This window comes from Rhea pennata, chromosome 15, assembly GCF_028389875.1.
Source record: "Rhea pennata isolate bPtePen1 chromosome 15, bPtePen1.pri, whole genome shotgun sequence".
In the NCBI taxonomy this organism is placed as follows: domain Eukaryota; kingdom Metazoa; phylum Chordata; class Aves; order Rheiformes; family Rheidae; genus Rhea; species Rhea pennata.
In genome coordinates, this window is record NC_084677.1 from 8366790 (window position 1) to 8390409 (window position 23620).

The following is a 23620-nucleotide window of genomic DNA, read 5'->3' on the forward strand; positions in this document are numbered from 1 at the left end:
TGTTAAAAATATGAAACTATCATATTTGCAGCAACTAAAATAATAAACTAGTCAACTTTTCCAATAGTCTTATAAGGATTTCAGGTTTGGGGATTTTTACACAGAAAGAGGCAAAACAGACAAGAGTACTAAAATGAAAACTGTAAGAATGAAATTGTTTCCCTAGTTAACCTTCAGAATAGATTATCCAAATAGAATACATACCAATACCACAAGCAATGGTTCAGCTCAAATTTTTCTGACAACTACACAGAAATAGTGTTCTAGCATCGGCAAAGGAGAACTACTGTACAGTGTATCAGCCTTATGTAAGTGTTCTCACAGATTGTAGGTGGTTGCTATCTTTCTTAACTGTTGAAGACAAATGCTTCTTCTATTTTTAAAGATTTTTATCTTCAAAAGTAGACTTCCTTAGAAACACTGCAGAATTGGGAAAAATAAATAACTTCCCTGCCACTTTAGACACTAGAACACAGACTGTGAAATCTGAATGATACTTAGATAATATGATGAAAATCTGCTGAAAAAGTCAGTTCAAAAAAAAAAAAAAAAAAAAAAAAAAAAAACAATGCAGTCAGACTTTGGCCAATTCCAATGGCTGTTTTAATATATTTCCACTTATTTACAAGTGTAGGAAATCTAGGTCACTACACAAAGTGCAGTACAAAATTATTGATAGCTGTACTATATTAGATGTTAAGAATTGGAGGCTCCAGTACAGAATTTATTATAGATCATGATGTGATCACCAGCAGCCAAATCACCTAGGTTTCAACTTCATCATTTATAAAACTCAGTAACATTTTAAATGACATAGCTATCAGTTTCTAACACAAAGACCTTTAATGGGAAGAGTACAAGAACTGCAAAAAGGTATTTTTTTTGCAATGGATCAGCAAACACTGAGAAAAGGCATTCTACCAATGCTCAATCAGCACACAAATTGGTAGTTTGATAAGTGCTAATGAAGGGCATTTGAAGTAAGCTCTTCGAATTTCTTGCCAATGCCTAGGAAGGCTCCAAAATATACACAGAAGGGACAGTGACATTAACAGTAGTAGGGCAATAAACATTTAGGAGACAAGTTATAGTTTCAAATATCACTTCAATTTGAGAAGCGAACGTTAGTGATTTGTATCTGAGGTTACGGGCTAAGTCACAATACGATAATAATTCCTCTTTCCATTCTCATAAATGAAGAGCAAAAATTATTCTTTTGGAACAAGAATGCAGCAGGCCCTGTCAAGCACACAGATATGCCTACAAGAAATTTCCTTCCTAATTTTCAAATTAACTGAGTCCCACTGGTCAGATTTTTTGAATCCTCTTTATCTCTTTTTTTTTCCCTCCACAAAAATCAAAATGAACGGGACTTAGACATCAAATATTGAAAATACACAGGTATATTTAGCTCACTACAGACTACAGCAGACGTGCTAAGAGTCACTTCCCAGAGTGACTACTTGCTTAAAATAGAGGAGAAGATGCAGTTTAAAAAAAGGTAGCTCCTCTTGGCATACTGCCTATCATCAAGGAGTGAAAAGAAAATTAAGAAACAGGTAGTATGGTGAGGCTGCATGAAATCCATCTCAAGCCATTCCTGGAGCAATACCAAATCCCATTGTCCACTACAAAGACAATAATGCATTTGCATAGTGCTGTTCTTAGTCTAGAATGATGATTTTACCTCTACAATGTAGTATGAAGTCTACTTGGTAGACATTGGTACATATTACACACACAATTTTATTTCAGCTGTGCTTACATCCTGTTATGCTTCTGAGAGCCTATTAAATTCCTACATGAAAAGCTACTGGAGTTACCTAATTTGTAATTGTTCTGAATGTCCTTTTCCGCATGTTGGTACACAATTTTTCCCAAAAATTCTAAAGACTATAGATATTTCATTACAAAACTGAAGAATAAACAGTAATTTAAAAAGCTTTGGAAATACTTATTTTTCAACTATCTAAAAGTCACTTGAAGCAAATCCCCCAAATCACTGATCTGTGTCTTGCAGTTTTTATAACAGTAAAGATATGTGGAAAACAACAACATAATCTTTTTCATTTAGCACTGAAATTTTAACAATAACTGTTACAGAAAAATAAGCTTAGTTTCCCCAATATGTTTCAAATCCACTTACTGAAATAGCACTTAAAAATAGTAAAGATAAATATACCTGACTGAGTACAACATAAATGTAAATACAGAAAGAACTTGCTATTAATAAAAATTCAGATTATTAGTAAGTCAGTTTGCCTAATTCATTTTTCTAATTTTCCTGAACAATGAATATATCTCTAATTGAATTTGTCTGTGTTGCAAAAAAACAATGCTTATTTTGTTAAGATTTAGGCTCTTTATTTCATCTTATGTATTCCATAGTGGATTGGAATAACTAAAACATACTTTTCATGAAAAAAGTCATGAAAATATGCAATCACTTTATCAGTGTACTTCACATTGTAGGATGCTGTCAAACTTTGTCTGAAGAGAATCACTATCAACAACACTCTCAACTCAGTGTTGCTTGCAACTTCACCAGTTACTTTCTCACACAATCTCTCTCATTGAAAGCATTTTGGATACAGCATGTGACCTCTGAAATTAAAACTGACATTAAAATTATGAGACTGGTAGAGAAATAGCAACCTCTAGTTAAAAAACAAAAAAGTGTTGGTAAATTAATTAATAAAGATGAAAGTTTGTGGTAAAATATACAGCAACATAGGCTTAAATCTATTTTCACAAAGGTAACTAGACAGATCTAGAAGAAAATGAGAAATTTAATAGCTGACTAACTATGAGTAATCATCACATTATGCATTATCAAACACTCATTATTTTCTTTAAAATCAACATGTAGAGGTATAAGACAGAACTATGGTCCAGTCATGCTTTCCACCACACCAATATAAGCAATAACATGCTTTTTAAAAGAACATAGAGTCAAGACTAGATTGATAAATTTTTCAGAAATTTTTCCTCTTTTATTTAACCAGACTAAATTATTGAGACTTACTTGTTGTAACCATCTACTCTAGCTAAATTAATATGGCCAAGCAGAGATTTGAAAGACCTCCAGAAATGCTCACCTTTATTCTATATTTCAGTAATAAAACTGCATTGAGGTTCTGTTCACTAATTCTTGGAAGAAAGTCATTTAGACTTAAGTGTTATGAATGATCAAAGTCTGAGGAAAAAAAAGTAGCATAACCATTTGCACACCAGCAAATATGGAAAGTATATAAAATTACTTACAGCTAGACAGAGGCAGAGGATGAGTTAACACAGTAATAGACATACACTCTTCACCATTGCATCTACAGAATAAAAAGGCACCTCATACAAAACAGACGGGTGTCGACTCTTAAGTGTAAATTAATTATCAGGCAGAGAGCATGAGGTTGTGATGAACAAAGGAAGCCTCCCACAGCTCCTCTGATGTTGTATGGACATCCACTTTCATCCACCTGAATGCTTGCATTCAGTTCAAGTAATTTAACATCAGATAACACGACTAGTCTAAAATTTCACCCTTTTTTTTTCCAGAAAAAGCTTGATTTCGAAGACAAGCAAAATAAGTCCAGAAATATATATAGCCAAATAACACATATACCAAAATATCTTGCATGACTGTTGGCTTCCTTCCGCTCTCAGAAAAAGAATCAAGTTCTGGCTAACCAGATATTTTTCTTTTAAAAGTACAGTGTTAATATATACATACAATTAGTAGAAAGTTTGCTAGAGATGGTTTACCTATTCCTTTTTCATATTCTTGCCTTCTCCAAACGAAACTATTGGAATAATATTTGGCAAAATCTTCTGCGTCTCGCATAATCCTTCCATGCAAGAGATACAACTCAGGAATCTTGAAGATTAAATATTTTAAAACCTCTTATAAAAACCTTTTCTTAAGTAATTAGATGCATTACAATTACCTTTTATAGTCACACTTAGTGAGCTTACATACTTAATGGTAATTAACAATATAATTTAACCAAGATACTAAACTTTTTACAAATATTTTATGTTAGGTGAAACAAGTCAAGGCCCAATATCCATAATATTCAAGTCACTAAAAGTAAATTAGTCCCTCAAGATAGCAATAATGTTTAAATTGCTTATTGATCTTAATACTCTTCAAATCTACCTGCCATCTTTCTAAAGAAAAAAACTACGAAAATAACTTCGGAGCACACATGAAATCAATGAATAAATGGTCTGTGACACCAAACAAAAAAGTACAGTCTAGGACTAGCTGACCCTTAAAGAATATACCTCTCAACAACACTTTTTTTTAAAGAAAGGTATTAACTGCATTGCTACTCTACCATGTGAAAGGGATAAATTCTCACTTAGGTAGCTTTGCAAGCTTTCAGGATCCAAGTTAGCATCTATTAATTCATAGAGATATCTAGAACATCTTCTAATACACTTTCTACTGACACAGTGCTTTATAAGCAGAAGGCTATACTATGCCTAACTTTTAATACAGTATTAATTACAGCAGAAATCCAGTAAGTTCATAAAGACTTAATTCATGTTGAATATTCCATGTTAGGATAAGAAGTAATTTCATGTGTAAGTAATACATGCATCCTTTAAAACAGCTGCTAGCTGAGCACTTAGTAGCAGGAAGTCAGAGAGAAACAACACTTGAAAGTACAATAGATAAACATTGCCCTAAGTGAAAGACATCCAGATACAATCTTCAGCAAATTTTCACTTTTAATCGCCCTATGAACAGACATCCTTCCATCTTACCGTATTTGCGGATCTTAGTCAGCAATGCTCATATTGAGGCAATACAAAGTTATTTGGTTGAATCAAATTAATTAAATAAGCATGAAGTTGCAAGCACATACATTCAATAACAATCCTCGTAACTAGTATGAACTAGTATCTTGTTTAGATGTGGCATATATATACTTTGCATGTAAAAAAAAGTGTCATTTACAAATGCTCACAGAAATCTAAATGCACTATTCCTATTTGTCATACGAAGATGTTGTTAATTGGTTATTTACATTTGTTTTAATACTCTTAAAATTTAAAATGCCTGTATTAATGTTGGTAGTAAACAAATTTAGACTCAGCTTAGGAAACAAGACAAATTCAGTATTTATAATAATATATAAATACATCAAGACAAACTAACAAAAAATTTATACCATATGCATTATTGATATACAAACAAATTATGCTTTCCCCCCCACATTCTCATGGATCTTTACACATTTAAATCAGAGAGAGAACTTTTTTCCCTATAAAACATAACTGACCGGTCACATTTCAAAATCAATTTATTTGAATTCCAACATAAATAAAACATCAACAGTTCTTAAAATTCGTTTTCATATGAAGTGCTTAGCAATAGCATTTGAATAGTTATAAGATCAACTCAAGTCTACCTACCAAAAAGCAAGTTCAACTCTTCTGGACTATCATAGAACTTTGTGGAAGAAATTAACAGATAACATATGCCCTATGATTTTCTATGTCCAGTAGAAAGAACTATTGTTGAAAGCAGAATCTATTTACGTAATTAAAGTTGACAACTTGTACAAATCATAACACAAATCTTGATTTTAGTATTGTAAAAATATACTTAATAGCTAAAGTCCTGAGCATGGGTCAAATATTTATATGAACACATCATAAGACTGCTAAACATCTCATGTCCTAAAAGTGTATACTTACAAAAAAAAAAAAAAAAAAAAAAGACAAAACATTTAGAGTTTTTTTAAAAGAGGAGTTCTGAAAGTTTAGAAAATAATCTAACTTCTTTACTAACTTCTTACTTTAGAAAATAAGTAACTTCTGTTGAAAGATCTGATCATAATCTTTAGCAATGTCTTTGTAAACATGTTCATAGCCCTTTACTAGCCAAAATGTTGTTCTGTTTTAAAAATGAATGTTGGTAAAATGTCTAAGGCATTTCAGAAAAGGTTAAATTACTCTATGATTTCATTTGTTTGCTTAGCTACTTCAAGATGTTCCCATTTATGACTAAGCTGCAGGTGCTATTCTGTTTATTTTAATGCCTGTAAACTAAGCCCTTGAACTGAACAAAGCAAGGAAAGCTCTAGGATTCAAGTTAGAGGAAGGAACTGCATGACCGCTTCCTGTTGAACATACTACCTTCTACCTTCCTTCAGGAGCATGACCAAATATTACACAAGAATTTCTATAAAATGAAATTTCTTGAAAAAAGATGCTTTGCTTCTTTTATAATTATTTTATTTCTGTATATTGTTACAGAGACTAGCAAACATATATATATACACACATATATATACACACACATACATACATATATATGTATATGTAGGTATGTATGTGCGTGTGTGCATGTGCATAAATAAATAAAATTGTATTTGGAGTACCAAAGACTAGTATTTAAGTTTAAAAAAGTAATCAACTTCTGCAGCACAGAATTTCAGTTACTATTCATGTTCAGTAATAAACGACTAGTAAAATTAATTCAAAGTAACACTGCACAATTAGAGCTGATCATCAGCTTCAATTTAAGAGATCTTGCTAAGATCAAAATGAGTATGCCTGAACAAAAACTCTGTGAATGTACATAGGCAGAATGAAAATACATGATACTCAATTAAGGCTTGGGCTTATTTATAACCTTAGAACAACTTAGCAAATCTCTTTCACAAACATTTTGGCTGCATATTGGCTTGTATCAATACAGCTACTTTCAGATATTAACAGTACAAGTAACAACTTGAATTAGCTCCCATGCAAACCAGTCAACTTGTTCATCATTTCTGAAATGAAAACTTAAAATTTAACTCACTAATAGACCAAAGAAAAAAAATCCGAAGGTGACAGATTAATGTTTAAAGTAGTAACTATCTACTATCTTTTATTTTCCTGTTAATTAAATGCTTCATAACATGGGGTTCATATATAAAAAAAAAAAAAGCTTCTCTTCTCTGTTCTCTAAAGATCATATAACCTCCCTGTAAAAAATATGGTAGAGCATTTAAATGTGTATGTAACTTTTTTAAAAAAGGGGGTTTACTTCTCAATTAATTAGAAGTATTTAATCTTCTCCTCTATTCTTTCTTTTACCTGGAAAGGAAACAGAGGCCTAGTACCAAAACAGTAACACAATCCTGCCTAATTTAGCAGTTCAACAGACCATCTATTCAACAATTTAGTTTACACTGGATGATGTGAACCACTTTGAATAGTAACAAAAATATAATTTCAGACTAATTAAAGAAGGTGGAAGTTTTAAGACTACTTCTTGCAATGCTACTGCCCTGCTGAGAGCAAATCATCTGATAAGCTATAACCAGAAGATTTTAAGGACTCCCCTACTACTACCAAAGGGCTTGTTACCCAAAGATAACTCAACAGTCCACTGCACACACTACATACATACACCAATCAATGCACGCTGTGTGGGTCTGAATAGCCACCTTTCTCAATTAAATACAGGCAGCGACAGAAAACTTGGGCAATCCCATAGTCTCACTTCATGCTATTGCAAACGCTTCAGAATGAGGTATAGAGCTAGACATAATTTTTGTGTTTCTTATTCCAGTTAGCCAAAGCCAGTACTGGAGCTGGATAACTATGCTTGGCTTAAAGTTTTATTTAGGGCTTACCAATTCTATCACAAACAAACAAAAAAACAAAAAAAAACATTTAGGGAAAGAACACAGTGGCTTCATCCCTTATATGCCATCTATAAGATTCATGGCTTGTAAGAGCACTACCCCTTCTCCAGTCTTCACATTTTCTCTAAGTTATATTTACCGATATACAACAGCTTAAGAAAACATACTGCACCTTACCTAGAAGCAAACAAAACCAAGTAACCATATTATGTTTGGTGACAGTAAACTACTGCTCAACTGCTCATATCCTGCATAGGATTGTGACCTAACTTTCAATACAACAGTGACAAAAAATCAGAATGTAAATGCAGTTACATTAGATATAATAGGTTTATACCTCACAGTATCTTCCCAAGAACCAAAGTGCATACAATAGTGATGGATATTAACAGAATTTTTAAATCTGTGCATTTAAGCACAGACATTCAAGTAAAATCAGAAAAACAAAACAAAACAAACCCGAAGTAAACCACAACTTCCTAAACATTAAAAACTCAGCGTGAAGTTACATCACTAAGAGAATATTTTGACTTCAGCAAAGGTTGTTCCTTTTTTCTGTTAATTACTCTGCAAATCAAGATGATGTCTAACAATATGATCTACTAACAAGAAAGACTACAGGAAGGAGTATCACTCATTCTCTGTAAGTACAAAACAAAGACTAGAAGCAGATCAATCTTAATCCCCATGTCAACATCCATATTCTAAAACAGCCAGAAATAACATGTTGTTAGTATGTTGCCTGAAAACTTGGTGTTCTAAACAATTTAATTCTATAATCCACTGTCCATGCCCTTGCTGCTTTAAGAACGAACTTCTCACGATCTCCAAGGCTAAAATGAACTGGAATTCCATTTCCCATACTGAAATCAGCTAAAGACTATTAGGGTAGAAAGTCTAGGTCAGGAGAGTTTATGTTGCCTAAGACCACTTTCAAAGAGGTCTTATCTATCAAGCTATTGTTACAAGACTTAATTCTCCACAAAGCTCCTGTCCAAAAAAAAGAAAAAGAAAAAAAGTAGAGGTGGTAACCGTAAAGCTATGAACGGTTTTAGGGTAGATTTCTGCACAACTTGTTACACTTAACAGCTGTAGCACATCCAAATTCTGTATTTCTTTGGATCTTTTTTCTAAGAAAGTACAACTTCAAATGAAAAATAAATTAAAACTTCCCTTTGTAGAACAGTTGTTCTCATCTCCCTTCATATTAAAGATCAAAAAACCCTCCTCTATGTGCTCAGAAATGGCAGTATCCAAGAATAAGTTGGTATAGAAAGGAATGTAATGGCCTTTAAAGAATACTTTAAAATCTCAAGAACCAGTCAACAAAAAGTTAATAAACACAGAAAAATGCCATTTGTGTCTAAAGATATGTATTTCACGTGTTAACTAAGAAATTATTACAAATTATTTCCTTCAAGACCTTTTTAAGGAAAAAAAAGGTATTTAGAAATATACTATGCAAGTAATAACACAGGTGATCAGCCTAGCACTGATACAGTGAACGCAAAAAAGCACACTGCCTATAAAATCTCTCTCAAATTTAAAGAACAGCATATTTCTGAATTAAAAGGAAGAGACATCATTAGAGAAGTCAGTTATTATAATAGGGAAATCTTCTGTACAATATTGCCTTATTATTATAAACTTCATACAATTACATTATCCACTTCAAATTTTTTAAAAATTTAGACTATAATTATCGACCAATGCTCTGATGACAGTGACTGAACATAGGACGTTTATTTGAACCACCATGTCCATCTGCAAAATGTGCTGGCTGACAAAATTACCAGTCTCTCTTTCACCATCTGATTTCTGGTTATTACGATGCTATCCAACCTGCTGGCTCAGCTGTTTGTATGGGTGCTCCTAAACCATGGAGAGCTTAATCACCTTAACCACTTCAGAGTATCTTTGCTAACTTGGCTAACCTGAACTGAAATCATTTAGGAGAACAAATCTAAGCAGGCAGAAAAGTCTGACTGGGAGAACTGAGAAGCTGCAGCAGAAGAGAATGTGTATCAACATTTTTTCATCACCTTGGAGAAAATTATGTAGCTGAATAATTCTCTCTCTCCAAAATTACTTCAAACTTGAAGCAAACGCCATGAGCTTTAGTAAGTCAAAAAAACTTAAAACACACACTGAAATAAGTTAATACAGTTCCCCAATATCCTTCTGCATAATGCTAATGGAAAAGCTCTTACTGCACATTTGTTTTCACAAACACATCAAAACCACAGTAATAATCAATTTACAAACTCATAAGCCTGAAAAAACTCTTAAGCCATAATGTCTCTGCTACACGGTAATTTTAATTTTATTTCTATGCTAGATATTTTTAGTATTCAACAGTGTAACAAAAAACATACTTGGTTTAGTATTTCCTGTGAAACATAAAACATTTCCATCATTTTACAGTTATCAAATGCAATTTATTGGCGTGTTTCAAAATACTTCGGATAAATCTATTTACTAATGTTGAAACACATGGCACTAGGTAATGAATAGATCAATCAAAAAAGGCTGAAAAAATCCCTGGTAATGTTACTCTTTCTTCAAAGCCATATTTTTTGAATTGTATTTAAAAATGTTTGCAAAAAAGCACACTATAAATTTTTGTTAGAGACTGTCGAAAAATTATTCATAATGTAATCAAAACAAGATATTCATTCACTATTACCTGGCCAGATATAATCACTATAACCAAAGTTTCTCTTTCTCTATAAACTATAGCCAGGTTTCTTCTGGCTGTACTTCATTATTTCCTTTCTTACAACAGATCATAGCTCATCACTCTCCTACATCATTTCTGTACACTGGCTTCTTTCTTAATTCCTCTACCTGCATTCTCTGTTTTTTCGTCCTCCACATATAACTACATCACTTCTCATATCATAGCCATCACAGCTTCCACTTGCTCTGTAAAGTGTTGCGATGTGTTCTGTATACCATCCTTTCCCAGTGTATCTGTTCTCTTGACCATGTTTCACAGCCACCCAGCATAAGGCTGAGCTTAAGCTTTTGAAAGTGTTACCAGATGCTAAATACCCACAGATAGATCAAAGAGATGTTCTTAATGTTCTGGGATGTCATCTGGATGTTGAGGAAGATGGATGCTGAGTCTCCTGACTGCTTCTAACTTACTACTACTGACTACTATGCAATGTCATTGGTTAGACTACCTTCAAGCCCCAGCACTACCCTAAACCTTAAAGAGATGGTAATTTAAGAACCGCATCTAAGTTAGAACTACATTCAAGAACCTCTTGACAACTGATCAATCTATTTTAGTCAGTAGAAAGGGAATGATACTGGAGTATTTTCTAGTGCTTTATCCATCCTTCACCTCAGATTTTTAGTTTCTCTCCTTATTGCCTGCCTTCACTCCTGCTCAAACCTTTCTCAGGACAGAGGAAGCTGAACTACTGGCTGCATTTCTCCCTTCCCCAGAGATTCTACCTTTTGTTTTTTCCAGTTTCGTGCAATTAATTTTTAAAACTAGCCTAATTTATAGAATTTGATAAGAGAGCAGTCAAGTGATTAAACTGGCAGAACAGGAGAAGGGCTGAACTTCTGGCAGAGGAAGTAGGGAGTTATTAATTCAATCTGGATCTACCACAGCCAGAATAGTTTGCCTGACCATGCTGATCTGATTCCAGGAGAAATCACCAATTTCACTAATGTTATTCATAGACACAAAGAAAGTTTGTTGAAACAGTCTACAGATTTAGAGTGAATTATTTAAAGTTTGATTCACACTGGAAGATTCATTCTTCTTAGGGCCATAAACACGGCCTATATTTTTCAGAAACAGATAGCACTTGCTCCAGAATGCTTCTAGCTTAAGTGAAAGGATTTAAGTGCTGCTACATTATTTGACATAAATGTAAAGAATTATTAATGTAAATAACCCATACAAACTTGGAAATAACAAAGACTTTGTATGAAGACTAGTAACTTTTCTTGTATTAAATATTTACTAAAAATAAAAAAGTAAAGACAATCCATTAAAAAGGATATTAAAATCCTTCTTCTGTACAGAAACACTAGATGAAAATACAGTGCATAGCATATTAATCAGAAAATGGTGAGGTTTTCAATCATTTCTATAGCTTCACATGGTTGTATGATGGGTCTGTTATGATCCTGTCAGTATTTACTTAAATTATACAAGCGGAACTACAGAAAAGTTGAAACTTACGAAAGAAATAACAGCAGTTCCAAATAAATGACCTGTTACCTGAGCAACTTTGCTTTTGGAGTGATTCCTTAGTATTTTCAGTGACAGGAAGTACTATTAGCACTTTAACTACTTGCAAATAGTTCATTAAGTTTGGGAATTTTTAATTGATTAGGTGGGCTGTATGCTCACTTACTTCAAGGTTCTCAAGAATACATTCATAAGTATAAGTTCATCTATGCCCCAGTAGAGTGTAAGCATAAAATTCTAAAATTTTACTAAAAAATTGTAATAGTTAAGATAAAGACAGTGCTTTACTGCAAATTTTGCATTAGTTTTCATAACCATGCTGCTGCACTGTGATGTTAAGCCAACGAAAGCCTGAGTTCATTTTCAGAACTGTCCTATTAGCAGTTAAAGTAAATAAATACATTTCATTCTATAGCTATTCTATTGTTTCATAATTCACACAGCACACAAATTTTAGCAAAATCCTGTAAATCTCAACAAGTAAAGCTTATACCTTAAGAAAGGAGTAGTAAAATGTTAGCACATTTCTGCTGATCATCTGTTTGAGTTGTATTTTCTGTAGATGTATATCTAAGACGGTATAAAAGAAGAATCACTAAAAAACTACCACTGAAGGTATCTCTTGCCAAGTAATACGGTATCATAATAAATAACCAAATGGTGCAAAAACTTAAAAAGAGATTTATTAGTCCATTCAAAAATCTTCCAAAATAATACACAAATGGTACAATTCAAGACAACCATAAGTAACATAAAGACTCTTTCTGTATGGTACTCTTAGCATATTTAGCATCTTCATAATGTACACATTCTGAATCCCTCTTCCACTTGATTACCACCAAGAAAGTGCAGACTACTTTGCTTTCACACCTAATGATCCAAAATCAAAACTGCTGAGAAAGATGGCCAACAACATACAAAAATACTGATAATACACACAACTTAGGCAGATGTTTTAAAAACCAAAATGTGTTTAACAGTGATGTCACGTTTTTGTAGACAACATTTAAGTAAAAACATTTCCTAAGATCTTAATTTACTATTTTCCTTCTAAAGATATCTGAATATGAAAAAGCAGACAAGTAATACTACATCTAACATAAAGTATACCTAAACATGAAATTGACTGCATCTGTGATACTGTGACGCAAGGCAAACATCCACCACAACGACTTTTATATCCAAATTTCTTTGCTTGTGTTTCCTAAAGCTTTACAAGCACTTACTCCTAAACCCTGAGAAGCTTTAAGCACAAGTTCAACCTTGCATAATGAATTTAGTGTCATAAGCACACATTTAAAACTTTGCTGAATTAGGACTTTAACAAGCATTTTCATTTTTAAAAAAAGGAAATGAAATTAAGGAGTGTGCTGGCAATGTAATTAAACAGAATCTAAGTAGCTAGAGTTCTATGTCTCTAATTTTTTATACATAGAAAATACTGAGAAACTTGCCACTTGATAATCTATTACAACCATTTATGGGTATTCACTGGACTTTACGAGAATACACTAGCACCCTGAACTGTTTTAAGAAGTTTTTCTATTTCTGAATTTTTATGAGCTACACTTATACTAAAGAATGCCTGGTAAACTAATTTTAACATCAGTGTAATTTTTAATCAGTTTTTCAGTATCCGTTTCCTAACCTTCCAGCAGACTTCTAACACTAGAAACAAAATCTAGAAATAATAATCTCACCTTTTCAGGAATATTAACAAAGACTAATTATCTTGTAAATTCAGTTTGATGGGTATAAAAATAGTTTTTATCATTAAAAAAAAATCTTTGGTTCATTTGCTTTTCACAATTTGGTGTGAAGATCAAAAAGGAACTTAACTATTACTTCTTTCTCATTTTGTTGCTTTTGGCATCACACTCAGGTTTAAGCCAATTTTCAAACATTTAATTAATGACTTTAGCCAAGTACCCAAATATGAAATCTTAAAATGCTGTCTAGTGAGTCAACGATCACAGAGATTCAGTTTATTGCACAAGTGTATAACTCTTACATTAACATCTGGCTTTAATAAGAGTAATCTGAACACTATTTAATAAATTCTGTAATGTGCATTTGCTTCGGAGATTCAGGATATGTAAGATTTTTGTGGTGGTGGTTTAGACAGAGCCTCAGCAGCGCTCAAGAATAGTTTTACAGCAGCTGTCAATCTTTACCACAGAAAAAACATTTTAAGAAGTTTTATTCCGTAATAAAAATGAAATAATTTTCTGTTTTTCTTTAGGCTCTTGGACTTTAGATGATGAAAAAAGCTTAAGAAATAATGTCAGAAAGACTGTTTCACTGTGCTCAAGAACATAGAGTAATTTCATTTAAAGATACAAACATGAAATGTTCATAGTTGCCCAGCACAAATAGGCTTAATTTCAGTTGTTGATCTGTTTTATAGACATGCTGCTAAAGAAGCAGTAGATATATTCACAACAAGCAACAAAGGCTACAGATTTATTAAACCAAAATAGGAACAGAACTGGTTTTGCCAAATCTAATCAAACTTGCTATTCGCTAAGTAGTCTGAATGCGACCAAAAACTACACCTTATCGTCAGGTTAAAAGAAGCTCCCCCCATCTTTAAGTGTTTGCAGTTACTAATTTTTTGCCTAAAACTACAGTTTAGGGGACTATTTTACAACAAATTAAACTGAACGAAGTTGAAGCTGCTACTTTTTCACCTTGCAAAAACTACTTGATTTTTTAGAAACAGGGTTTAAATTTCTGCCAGATTAGCTCCCTTAACCACTACAATGGTATCACTGCATGGAACAGAGTCCAAAAGATTACTGTTACAGACAACAGTTCAATTACACGTGAGCACAATTCCCATTTCTTTCAAAAGAATGGTATAGCAGACTGTGCCTATATATCACCTAAAATATATCTGGTCATCATATGACAGTTGAATAATTCATCTGTAAGTATTACTATTAATGAATACAGAACAAGAACTAGTATGAGTACAGAATTGGGTAGGTTTTTCATATTTATCTATATTAAGCAAATTATTATATTGTGATTAGAGACAGTAAGTTACCAATTTAGCCAGTGTATTCTACTTAAATATTCTAGAAATATGATTACATTTTCATTCTGGCACCGTCCTATTTCTTAAGAATATAATTTATTCACTTTTAATGCTACATTTGCCTTTTATAATATACTCTTAAATTTAAGTGTTTAAAAGTGTTTAGGAATACTGATATGACAGCACCTGAAATTTTGTTTTCAAGGAAATTTTATTAGTTGCTGCTTCATTTCCTAGTGATTTGAGTCAGAGTTGAGTCCTTAGCATCAAATAGGATTGGTGTTTCTCTGAGAACTAGTGATATGATAACAGTTCAATCTTCCAAATTTTTTTTTCTTTCAAGTACATACAGTTGGATGATTTCATCTCCTGTTTCCTCCTCCAGTTTATGCAGATTCTAATCTCATCCATCTCTGGTAACCATTTAATACAGTCTCTTTTCAGTGACATTTATCCACTCAGGATACAGAAGTCTTACTGGAAAAATCTTATTACTGTTTAAATACAGTAAGAAATAAATTTGTTAGGGCTTTTTTTTGAACTTTAAGATGGATGATTTACAGTTTTGCAAGACTGAGCACTGACAAATTCGTTCCACAGACAGTGGAAATAAAGTTTAGCTTCCTCTAAGTTCGTGTTCTTTGTCCTCTAAATGATTATCCATTTCCACTGTAACTTCAGTTTCTCAGCTGTATCTCACTTGCCATCTTCACCAAACAAAAACCAACATGTGCTCTAGCTAGTCCAGAGGAAATGCATTTTGGCCAGCAAGCCAACTGCTGGTAAACAAAGCAAGTAACAGCTGACTTCTATCTGCCCTTTCCTGACAAGACCCTATAGGGATTTCCTGTACTAAAATGTCAACCTTGTGAAAATTGTTAGGAAGTTAATTATGTTTGAGATATCTCTCTCTGAAATTTGACTGAAGCTAGTCAAATAGTGTAAAAATTACTAGAGAAAGAAACTTACAGGCAAGAAAGCAGACAGACAGAGCAATCCAATTCTTCAAAAAAAACAACTAGACGCTAACCAAGTCACATCTTACATGTTCTTCAAAGGAACAAGCTTTCAATACTTTCACAAATGATTAAAAAATGTAGCATAAAGAAATGATATGATGAACATCTCTATGTGGATTATCAGGGGCATTCACTGCATTTTATGATAACAGAAGAAATTTGAGTCTATGAAATGTTTGATAATATCAGAAGTCAGAAAAGTGAAGTTACCAATCAGCAAATATCATACTTAGTTAAATGTCTGACGAGGAAGTCTGCATGAAGGGTGAACATCTCACTCCAAGAGTCATGCTTACAAATTCTTCATAAAAAACTGAAATAGTCTTTGATTCCTAAGTTTCCCCTGTACTTATGTTTCTCTTTACTGTATCTCACCTCTAGGACTTGAGCTATTCCAGCGATAGATTCTGGTCTGCTTAGGCTGTAAGTAGGTTTACTGGAACACACCAACATTTCAGATTAATAGCACCTTCTGTGTGCATCCAGAAGGTTTTGTACTTGCTGTTCTACCTTCCTGAGCAGCTCTTAGCTGTGTTGTGTCTGACTTTTTCCAAAAGAGGTGGAACCTATGCTCTGTTTCATGCTATAGGGGCCTCAGCAGAAAATAATCAAGAAGACTTTAAATTCAGTGCTTCTTGTTATTCCAAAAGCAAAGCAAAACAAACAAACAAGAAAAGCCAACATCCCCCAACAAGCCCTCTTTTCTTCCCCCCTTCTAAGACTTGGGGGTGGGGAGCATGCAGAATTTTCACCATTTCCATACCAGTTCAGTATCAGAGTCGCACAGTTCTAAAGCTGAGAACATTTTAGCTGACGTTACCCCAGCTCTATTTTACTAAGCTACTCAAGTATCTAGTCTTCCTAAAATTCATGGAATTAAATTCCATCAGTCAACAGCCATTACCCATTCTTAGTTACTCCCTTCTAAAAGGAAATTACCTTTCCCCACATATAACTGGATTTATTTAATCAAAACGCATCAGTATGCTGTAAAGTACTCTGGGGTTATGCTAGTACTAGCCTGACTCACTGCAAAATAACTGCTAAAAATAATAATAACGAAAGCTATACAGGCCAAAGTTTTACCTACTCACATCAAAACTATTAACATTTTTTAAAAAGTCTAACAAAATCTGTGAAGGCTAGCAAGTGTGACATTCCTTCCAAAAAGAGAAAGATTTAATCAACATAAGGACATCTGTGTCAAAATTATGAAAGATGATTAAAAAAGGATTCATATCAAATAACAAACAGAAACAGCACAGTAACCTGCTCTTAGCTTATATAACATGGGCAATACATATCCACACATTCCTGTTTACATTAAAAGACATCTTTTGGAAAACCTTCCATTTTAATAACTTTATAAAACCAGCACTGCTCATTAAAAAAAGAGGCTTCACAGCAGAATTTTATTCATTAAAAGACTATATTAAAAAGTTTTCATAATTTTAAGATACAGCACTTACCTTATATTTTATCTTCCTTTGATAGTATCTGCTTCAGCACATTCCTGGTGAATTTGAAAGTAAAGACAAGAAAAACAAAATCAGAAGATATGTCACAGAAATTACTCACTATAGAATTGCATAGTCTACTACATCTAATAAACTAAAACCTCAATCATATGAGTTTTTTCTTCTCAACTTCTGAAGTTTGTGATGTCAAAGTATCTTACTAGGTTAAAAATTGCTAACGTAAACTAATTTCAACATACTTAAATTCAATTTTTTTACCATTTTTCAGGTTAAGTCTTTCTGGTGACCTCTGGGAAGAATGATAGTGCTGGTGGTACATCTCCCACTCCTTTTAACTCAACTACAATACACAATACTTCAATTAAAGCTCCTTCAAATCAAACATGCATAATCGCTTAGAGCTGGAATACCTTCACAGCTCAAAGTGCAAGTGCTAATTATGTCTATTCACTATCACTTCATTTAGTATCAGAAATATATTTTTGGTATCAGCAGACTACAGTATGAAGGAATCATTACAAAGGAAAAAAAAAGAGACTGTTTACAAATGCATTTTGGCTTTTTGTTATGACAGCTGAAATGCTGATGATTAAACAAATACATTTTACTTATAAGTATACTGCAGGGTATACACACACACACACACACACACGATTTGATCATTGGAAACGTACTAGATCTAGAAAAAACGAAAATCTTTAAAGTTAGCATCTAATAAATGGAATTTCATAGAAATTAGTACGGTTTTCTAGTTTTGGCTTTGATCTCATAAGTATCTGTTTAAAAGGTCCAAGATACAAGTCAAGCACACAAAGTTGTTCTTGTTCTGAGGAAAAGTCTTAATAACTAGGGTTTTTCTTTTAAATGTTTCCACACGTAAAGGCTGAAATGGATGTTATGGCTTTTATACGGGTCAGTGAAAGAGGTCAAAAATTAGAATAGTAAAGAAAAAATACATAGAAGAAAAAGAGGTTACAAGAGGGGAAACATCTAGAAGAACTAAAGAAAGAAATGGTCTACAATACAGTAATTTCCTCTCTACCTCCCAATAATCATTTATTCAGTTACCTAACTACTAGCTTAAAGAACACAAAATATAGTCCCTATCCAACATCATACTAATCTATAATAATTTCATCAATTATCTATGTTGATTTCCAGGCTAACAAGCAAAGGCTCCAATTTATCAACTATTGTAAGCACACAAACACTGAATTTGCCTGAATACTTTTTTATTAACTCATTCAATAGAATTCTGAAGGTCTTTTTAACAAACTCATTCAACAGAATCCCACAAATTAAAATTGTTAAGTAAGATTTTCTTGTTACTATGTGACCGCTCCTAAAAGTTCACATACATCACTAAGTCCAATTTCCTACACTTCTCCAAATATTACTCAATTGTTGAAAGGTGTTGTACACTTCCAATCAAGTACTAAGGATTCTCAACTTCCATATGCTCTAATTTCATTAATAATTGCTGTAATTAGCACTGCTACAGCCAAATTTTAAAACTCGAGCTAGACCACAAAATAGTTAGTCCTAAGTAATTACATAGGAGAGAAAACTTTGGAAAGGAGCTGGATTAAATGTCAAACATCATGGAAGTAACTCCATGGAACCAGCTGCACCTTTGCTGAGACCTCTGAAACATCAATTAATTCAAACTTAGGCATTTTTCCATCATAAAGGCAGAGCTGCAGTGTCAGGAAGAACTGCAATTACCTTTGCATAAACATTAACTTAGGAACACTCTGTACTCACAGTAGTGTTTTTTTTTTTTTTTTTTAATAAGGATGACTGATGCTGGCCTAAATCTTTTGGGCATATTTAAATCTCTTAGACATATTGACAGTAAAGTTATGATATTTCCTTTATATTCTACAGACAGTACACCGGAAAGATTGTTTTCCTATTTACTTGATCAAACATACTAATTTTAAACTGTATTTTTCTCCACCAGCTAACGCTTCCTGCTGCACTCCGCTGTGAAGACACAGCGGCACGCCGTCACGACTGCGCTCGTACAGCCCATACGGGCAGCTTTCTGCACTGCGTACAGTGAGATCTCACGGAAACCAATACCAAAAACAACAAAAAAAAAGCATATAAGCTGCCTAACAGCAAAAATCCTTAGTTCACTGGCACTCTGGAACCACACGCCAGCGGAGCACCTCACAGCGCTCCCTCCCTTCGGGAAGGTGTCACTCTTCCACAAACCCCGGGTGATTTTTACGCGTTTAAGACACACATCTGCGCTTACAGACTCTGAGGGCACTTCGCGTTCCACGCGCGACACCGCCTTCCCCGGGCAGCACGCGGCGGAGCCGCCAGCGCCCCCGCGGGCAGGCGGGCTGCGCGGCGAGGCCACGGCTCCCGCCGCCGCGCGCCCCAGGCCCGGCCCCGCGCGCGGCACCCCCGCTCCGCCGCCGGCCCGCGGCGCGGAGGCACCTGCACAGCCGGGGCGGCGCCGCGGCCCGGACCGCCCGGCGGGAGGCCCGCGGCCTCGCGCGGGAGGCGAGCGGAGCGGAGCGGAGCGGGGCCCGGCCCGGCCGCTGCCGCAGCCTCTCTGAGGCGGCTCTGGCGGCGCCGCCCGGCGCGGGCGGGGGGCGGGCGGGCACCGCCGGGCGAGGCCGTGCCACAGCCGTCCCAGGGGTCGGGCGGCAGCAGCCGGCTCCCCGCGGCCGCTGCGCCGCCGCCGCCTCCAGGCCCGTCACGTGAGGCGCGGACCCCGCGCGGCGGCGGCGGCGGCGGCCGGGCGGCGGCTCCGTCCGCCCCTCACTCACCCTCGCCCGCCGCCGCCGCGGACATGTCCTCTCGCGAGCTCTGCCCAGGCCCGCCCTCGGGCGCGCGCCCCGGCCGTTGGGCCGCGCGCGGGGGCGGGCAGGCGGCGGGCGCGCGCCGCCACACTGCGGCCGCCGCCGCGCGCGCGTGGGGGGGGGGGGCGGGGCCCGGGCCCTGCATCCGGGCACTCGCCCCGACCCCCCGCCCGGGAGCAGCGCGGCGGCTGCGCCCGGCCCGGCCCGGCCGTGCTCGGGGCGCCGCGGCCTCGCCCGCCTGGAAGGCTTCGCGCCCGGGGCTCGTGCGCCGGCTCCGTAGCCTCAGCCGGGAGTGACTGAGGCGACTGAGCTTCACGGCCCACCAAAGCCATGAGGGGAGGGGGGACGAATCTTAGAAAGCTGCTGCCGCACGCGTGGAAAGGCGCGATAGAGAAATCACACGCTCGTTCTGCGAGCGGCTCGGGAGCGGGCCCGCGCCGGAACCGGCCCGGTGCGGGTGGTGTGCTCTGCGCTCCGCTAACGCGAGCGGGAGCTGCGCTAACGCGGAGCTAGTCCTGCGCCATAAGCAACCTGCATCAGGCTCGTAATGGTGCAGCTTTGTTCTTCCTGCCTGTTTTTTTTTTTTTTTTTTTTTTTTTTTTTTTTTTTTTTTTCCTCCTCCCCCCTCTTAGTCGCAGTCGAAACCAGCTGCCCCTGGCTGGAATGCACTATTACAGCTTTATTTAGTATTCGCAATTTGCTAGCTATCAAGAAGCCTCCTAGGAGACTGGGACCTGCTTGTAGTTTTAGTAACAAAACAGAAACTAGCTCTCTGCTGCAAAGATCTTTTCAATGCATTTACTCAACAGTGATACCACCGGCAAAGAGAACATGCAGTGGGAAGAAAAAAAAACAAGTTTTAATTTCTTAATATTTTAAAATTATAACAAAACAAGGATATATCCCATTGTAGGCTAATGCTTTGACATTTAAAGGATTACTTGTTTGAATTGTTCTGGCAAGTTGAAAGGGATTATAATTTGGTTTTGCTATTCAAAGGGGTACATATTTTCCCCATTTCTCTAAACTACAAATAGCTATGCAGATTTTATCCAATTTCAGAAACAAACTAGAAATAGCAATGACCTGGAAACCTAGCAATGAACTGTGTAAAGATCTCATTAAAACCTATGATTTACTTCTGTCATCCATTGAATAAAATACTTCAGATGTGATCCTACTGTTAAAACCAGTGATGCAAACAGCTGCAAATAAGTACTCAATTTAGTGTGTAGCATTTAATAAATCAAATTAGAATTACAAAACAGTTTAGGTGAAATTGAATAAAATAGTTTTATATCTGGGATTTCAGATTTCTAAGAAAATGCATCAAAGCTGTATAATGGTGCAGAATTAAGATCTTCATTCTGCACCTGTTTAAATCAGTTGGTGTTTTACATTTTTTGAAGAAGGTCCTAAGGCTTTTGAAGCTAGGCAAAATGGTAAAGACACTAATTCAATATATGTCCAAATATCATGTACTCAGAGAAAAATGGCACAAACGATATACTAAATTCAAGATAAATTATTACATAAAACCAAAAAGATACTGCTATTGGCAAAAGCAGCAGAAAAGGCAATAGAGTTATCTGTAATGGGGGAAGTAGGTAAGACTGACGCAATTAAAAAACCCTTTATAATAGACAACTATTGGGATATCTTTAGTTCAAGGCCCTTTTCCATTGAAAAATGCCTTTAACATGGTCAGAAATTTATAAGGATTCATTAGACATTTGCAAACTGATCCTTACTCAGCAAATTTTGGTTAATTATCTGTGTTTTAATCTAAACCAGAGATTCAACTAACATGTCTGTTTTTACATTCAGTTTCTAAGGACAAGTCAAGGAGGATTCATCAAATCTTCCAGATGACCACACTTAGAACTTGATGTTACTACTAAAAGCTGAACTCTGTTTGGCTCCTATTTGAAAATATGATTGTTTTTGTTTCATCCCTTCCTTTCTAATGCACCATTCTAGTAAGTAATGGTATCTGGACTTCAAGATTTGTATACTTTATCTGTATATTGTCCTTCAAAATTACTAAATCTTTGGTGCTGCCCTCCCATATAGAATCTTACTTTTTTATATTTTTTTAGTAAAAACTTGGTCTTGGCAATTCCAAGAAAACTAATAACAAAAAATCCCCATCTCTAAGTTCAACAGCATACAGAAAACCCAAAGTAGCAGGGTGAAAAAGAAAGATTTATAGTTTAAGTTCTGGTCATAGGAATTTGGGGGTTGTAAGGTACTAAAGATGAGAAGAGAACAAGCCAAAGAAATTAGGTTATGACTTTTTTCTCCTTCAAGTACACTGAATTGCAGGAGTATTTGCTTTATTAATCTTATTGGAACAGCTTCCATTAAAAAGAATGCTTTATTTTTTGTTTTCCTGAAAACACAAGAAATCCCTTTGCTAAGGAGAGGTTACACAAAGTTCAGACTGCCTCCTCTTCTTCTTTTTTTTTTTTCCTTTAAGTTAGCCAAATGACTCAATACATTTCAAGCAGAGGAGAGGAAAAAAAAAAAAAAAAAAAAAAAAAGGATTAGCTATGATCCCACATAGCCAGTAACATTTTGTTCATAATTCTATCATGTAAATAAGAAGGAAAACACAAATATCTACATAATTATTGCAGAAATGCAGATTCAGTCTTTACTGTTTTACACAGAATATGAGGAAACAAGCATTAGGAAAGCTTTAGATAAAAGTGAATGCTATAGGTTAGTCTCAGTAGCCTACAACAGATCTGTTGTACTTAGGCATGAACTGTTATTTTTTTTTAATGTCACAAGTCTAAAAGACTGAAATTATTTCTGCTTCTGCATATACTAAAGTATCATCAATGAATTGATTAGGATTGTGTAGACATGGTTTATATTATGGAACATCTGAATACTAAGCCTTAAAAAGAAAGTTTCAGAGAAAAAGATTAGTTTAAGGGTTGGCATTAACACAGTTGATATTATCTTCTGAAGGTATTTGAGCTTTTTAAACAAAACAGAGTGATACTAGCCAGTGCATGAAAAGAAAGATGCATTTAAAGAAGCAAATACCTACTTTGAAACAATTTCTCCAATAAATTCACTATATGGAAATTGTCCAACTCAACACAATAACTCTTGTCATTTGAGCACCACCTTTCCCGTCTTGGGCGTGAACATATCCAACACTTCCTCTTCGTTACAGAGGAGTTCAGCCTTAGAACTCACTATTTGCCTCCAAGAATAACAGTAAATGTTATATTCTATTACTTAGATAGAAGTAAGTATAACAAACAAAGGTAAAATGATTTTAACTGAGAGAGTAATGCTGTTGTCTGAAAATAAGGACCTAACTCTCCCTCTCTATTGCTTCCAAACTAATCTGTTGTTATAAACTGCTAACAGTGAAAAGCA

At 35.5% G+C, this 23620-nt stretch overlaps 1 protein-coding gene across 2 annotated transcripts in view; it reads right to left on the bottom strand.

The window, feature by feature from the left end:
* MRTFB (myocardin related transcription factor B) overlaps positions 1 to 20246 on the bottom strand; it is a 93466-nt gene extending 73220 nt beyond the window's left edge. For both annotated transcript variants that reach the window (XM_062588438.1, XM_062588436.1), the window contains exons 1-2: positions 20189 to 20246; positions 17394 to 17437 (exon numbers count right to left, since the gene is read on the bottom strand). The gene's annotated coding sequence lies outside the window, so the exon portion shown is untranslated. The remainder of the gene's footprint in view (positions 1 to 17393; positions 17438 to 20188) is intronic.
* Positions 20247 to 23620: the final 3374 nt, after the last annotated feature.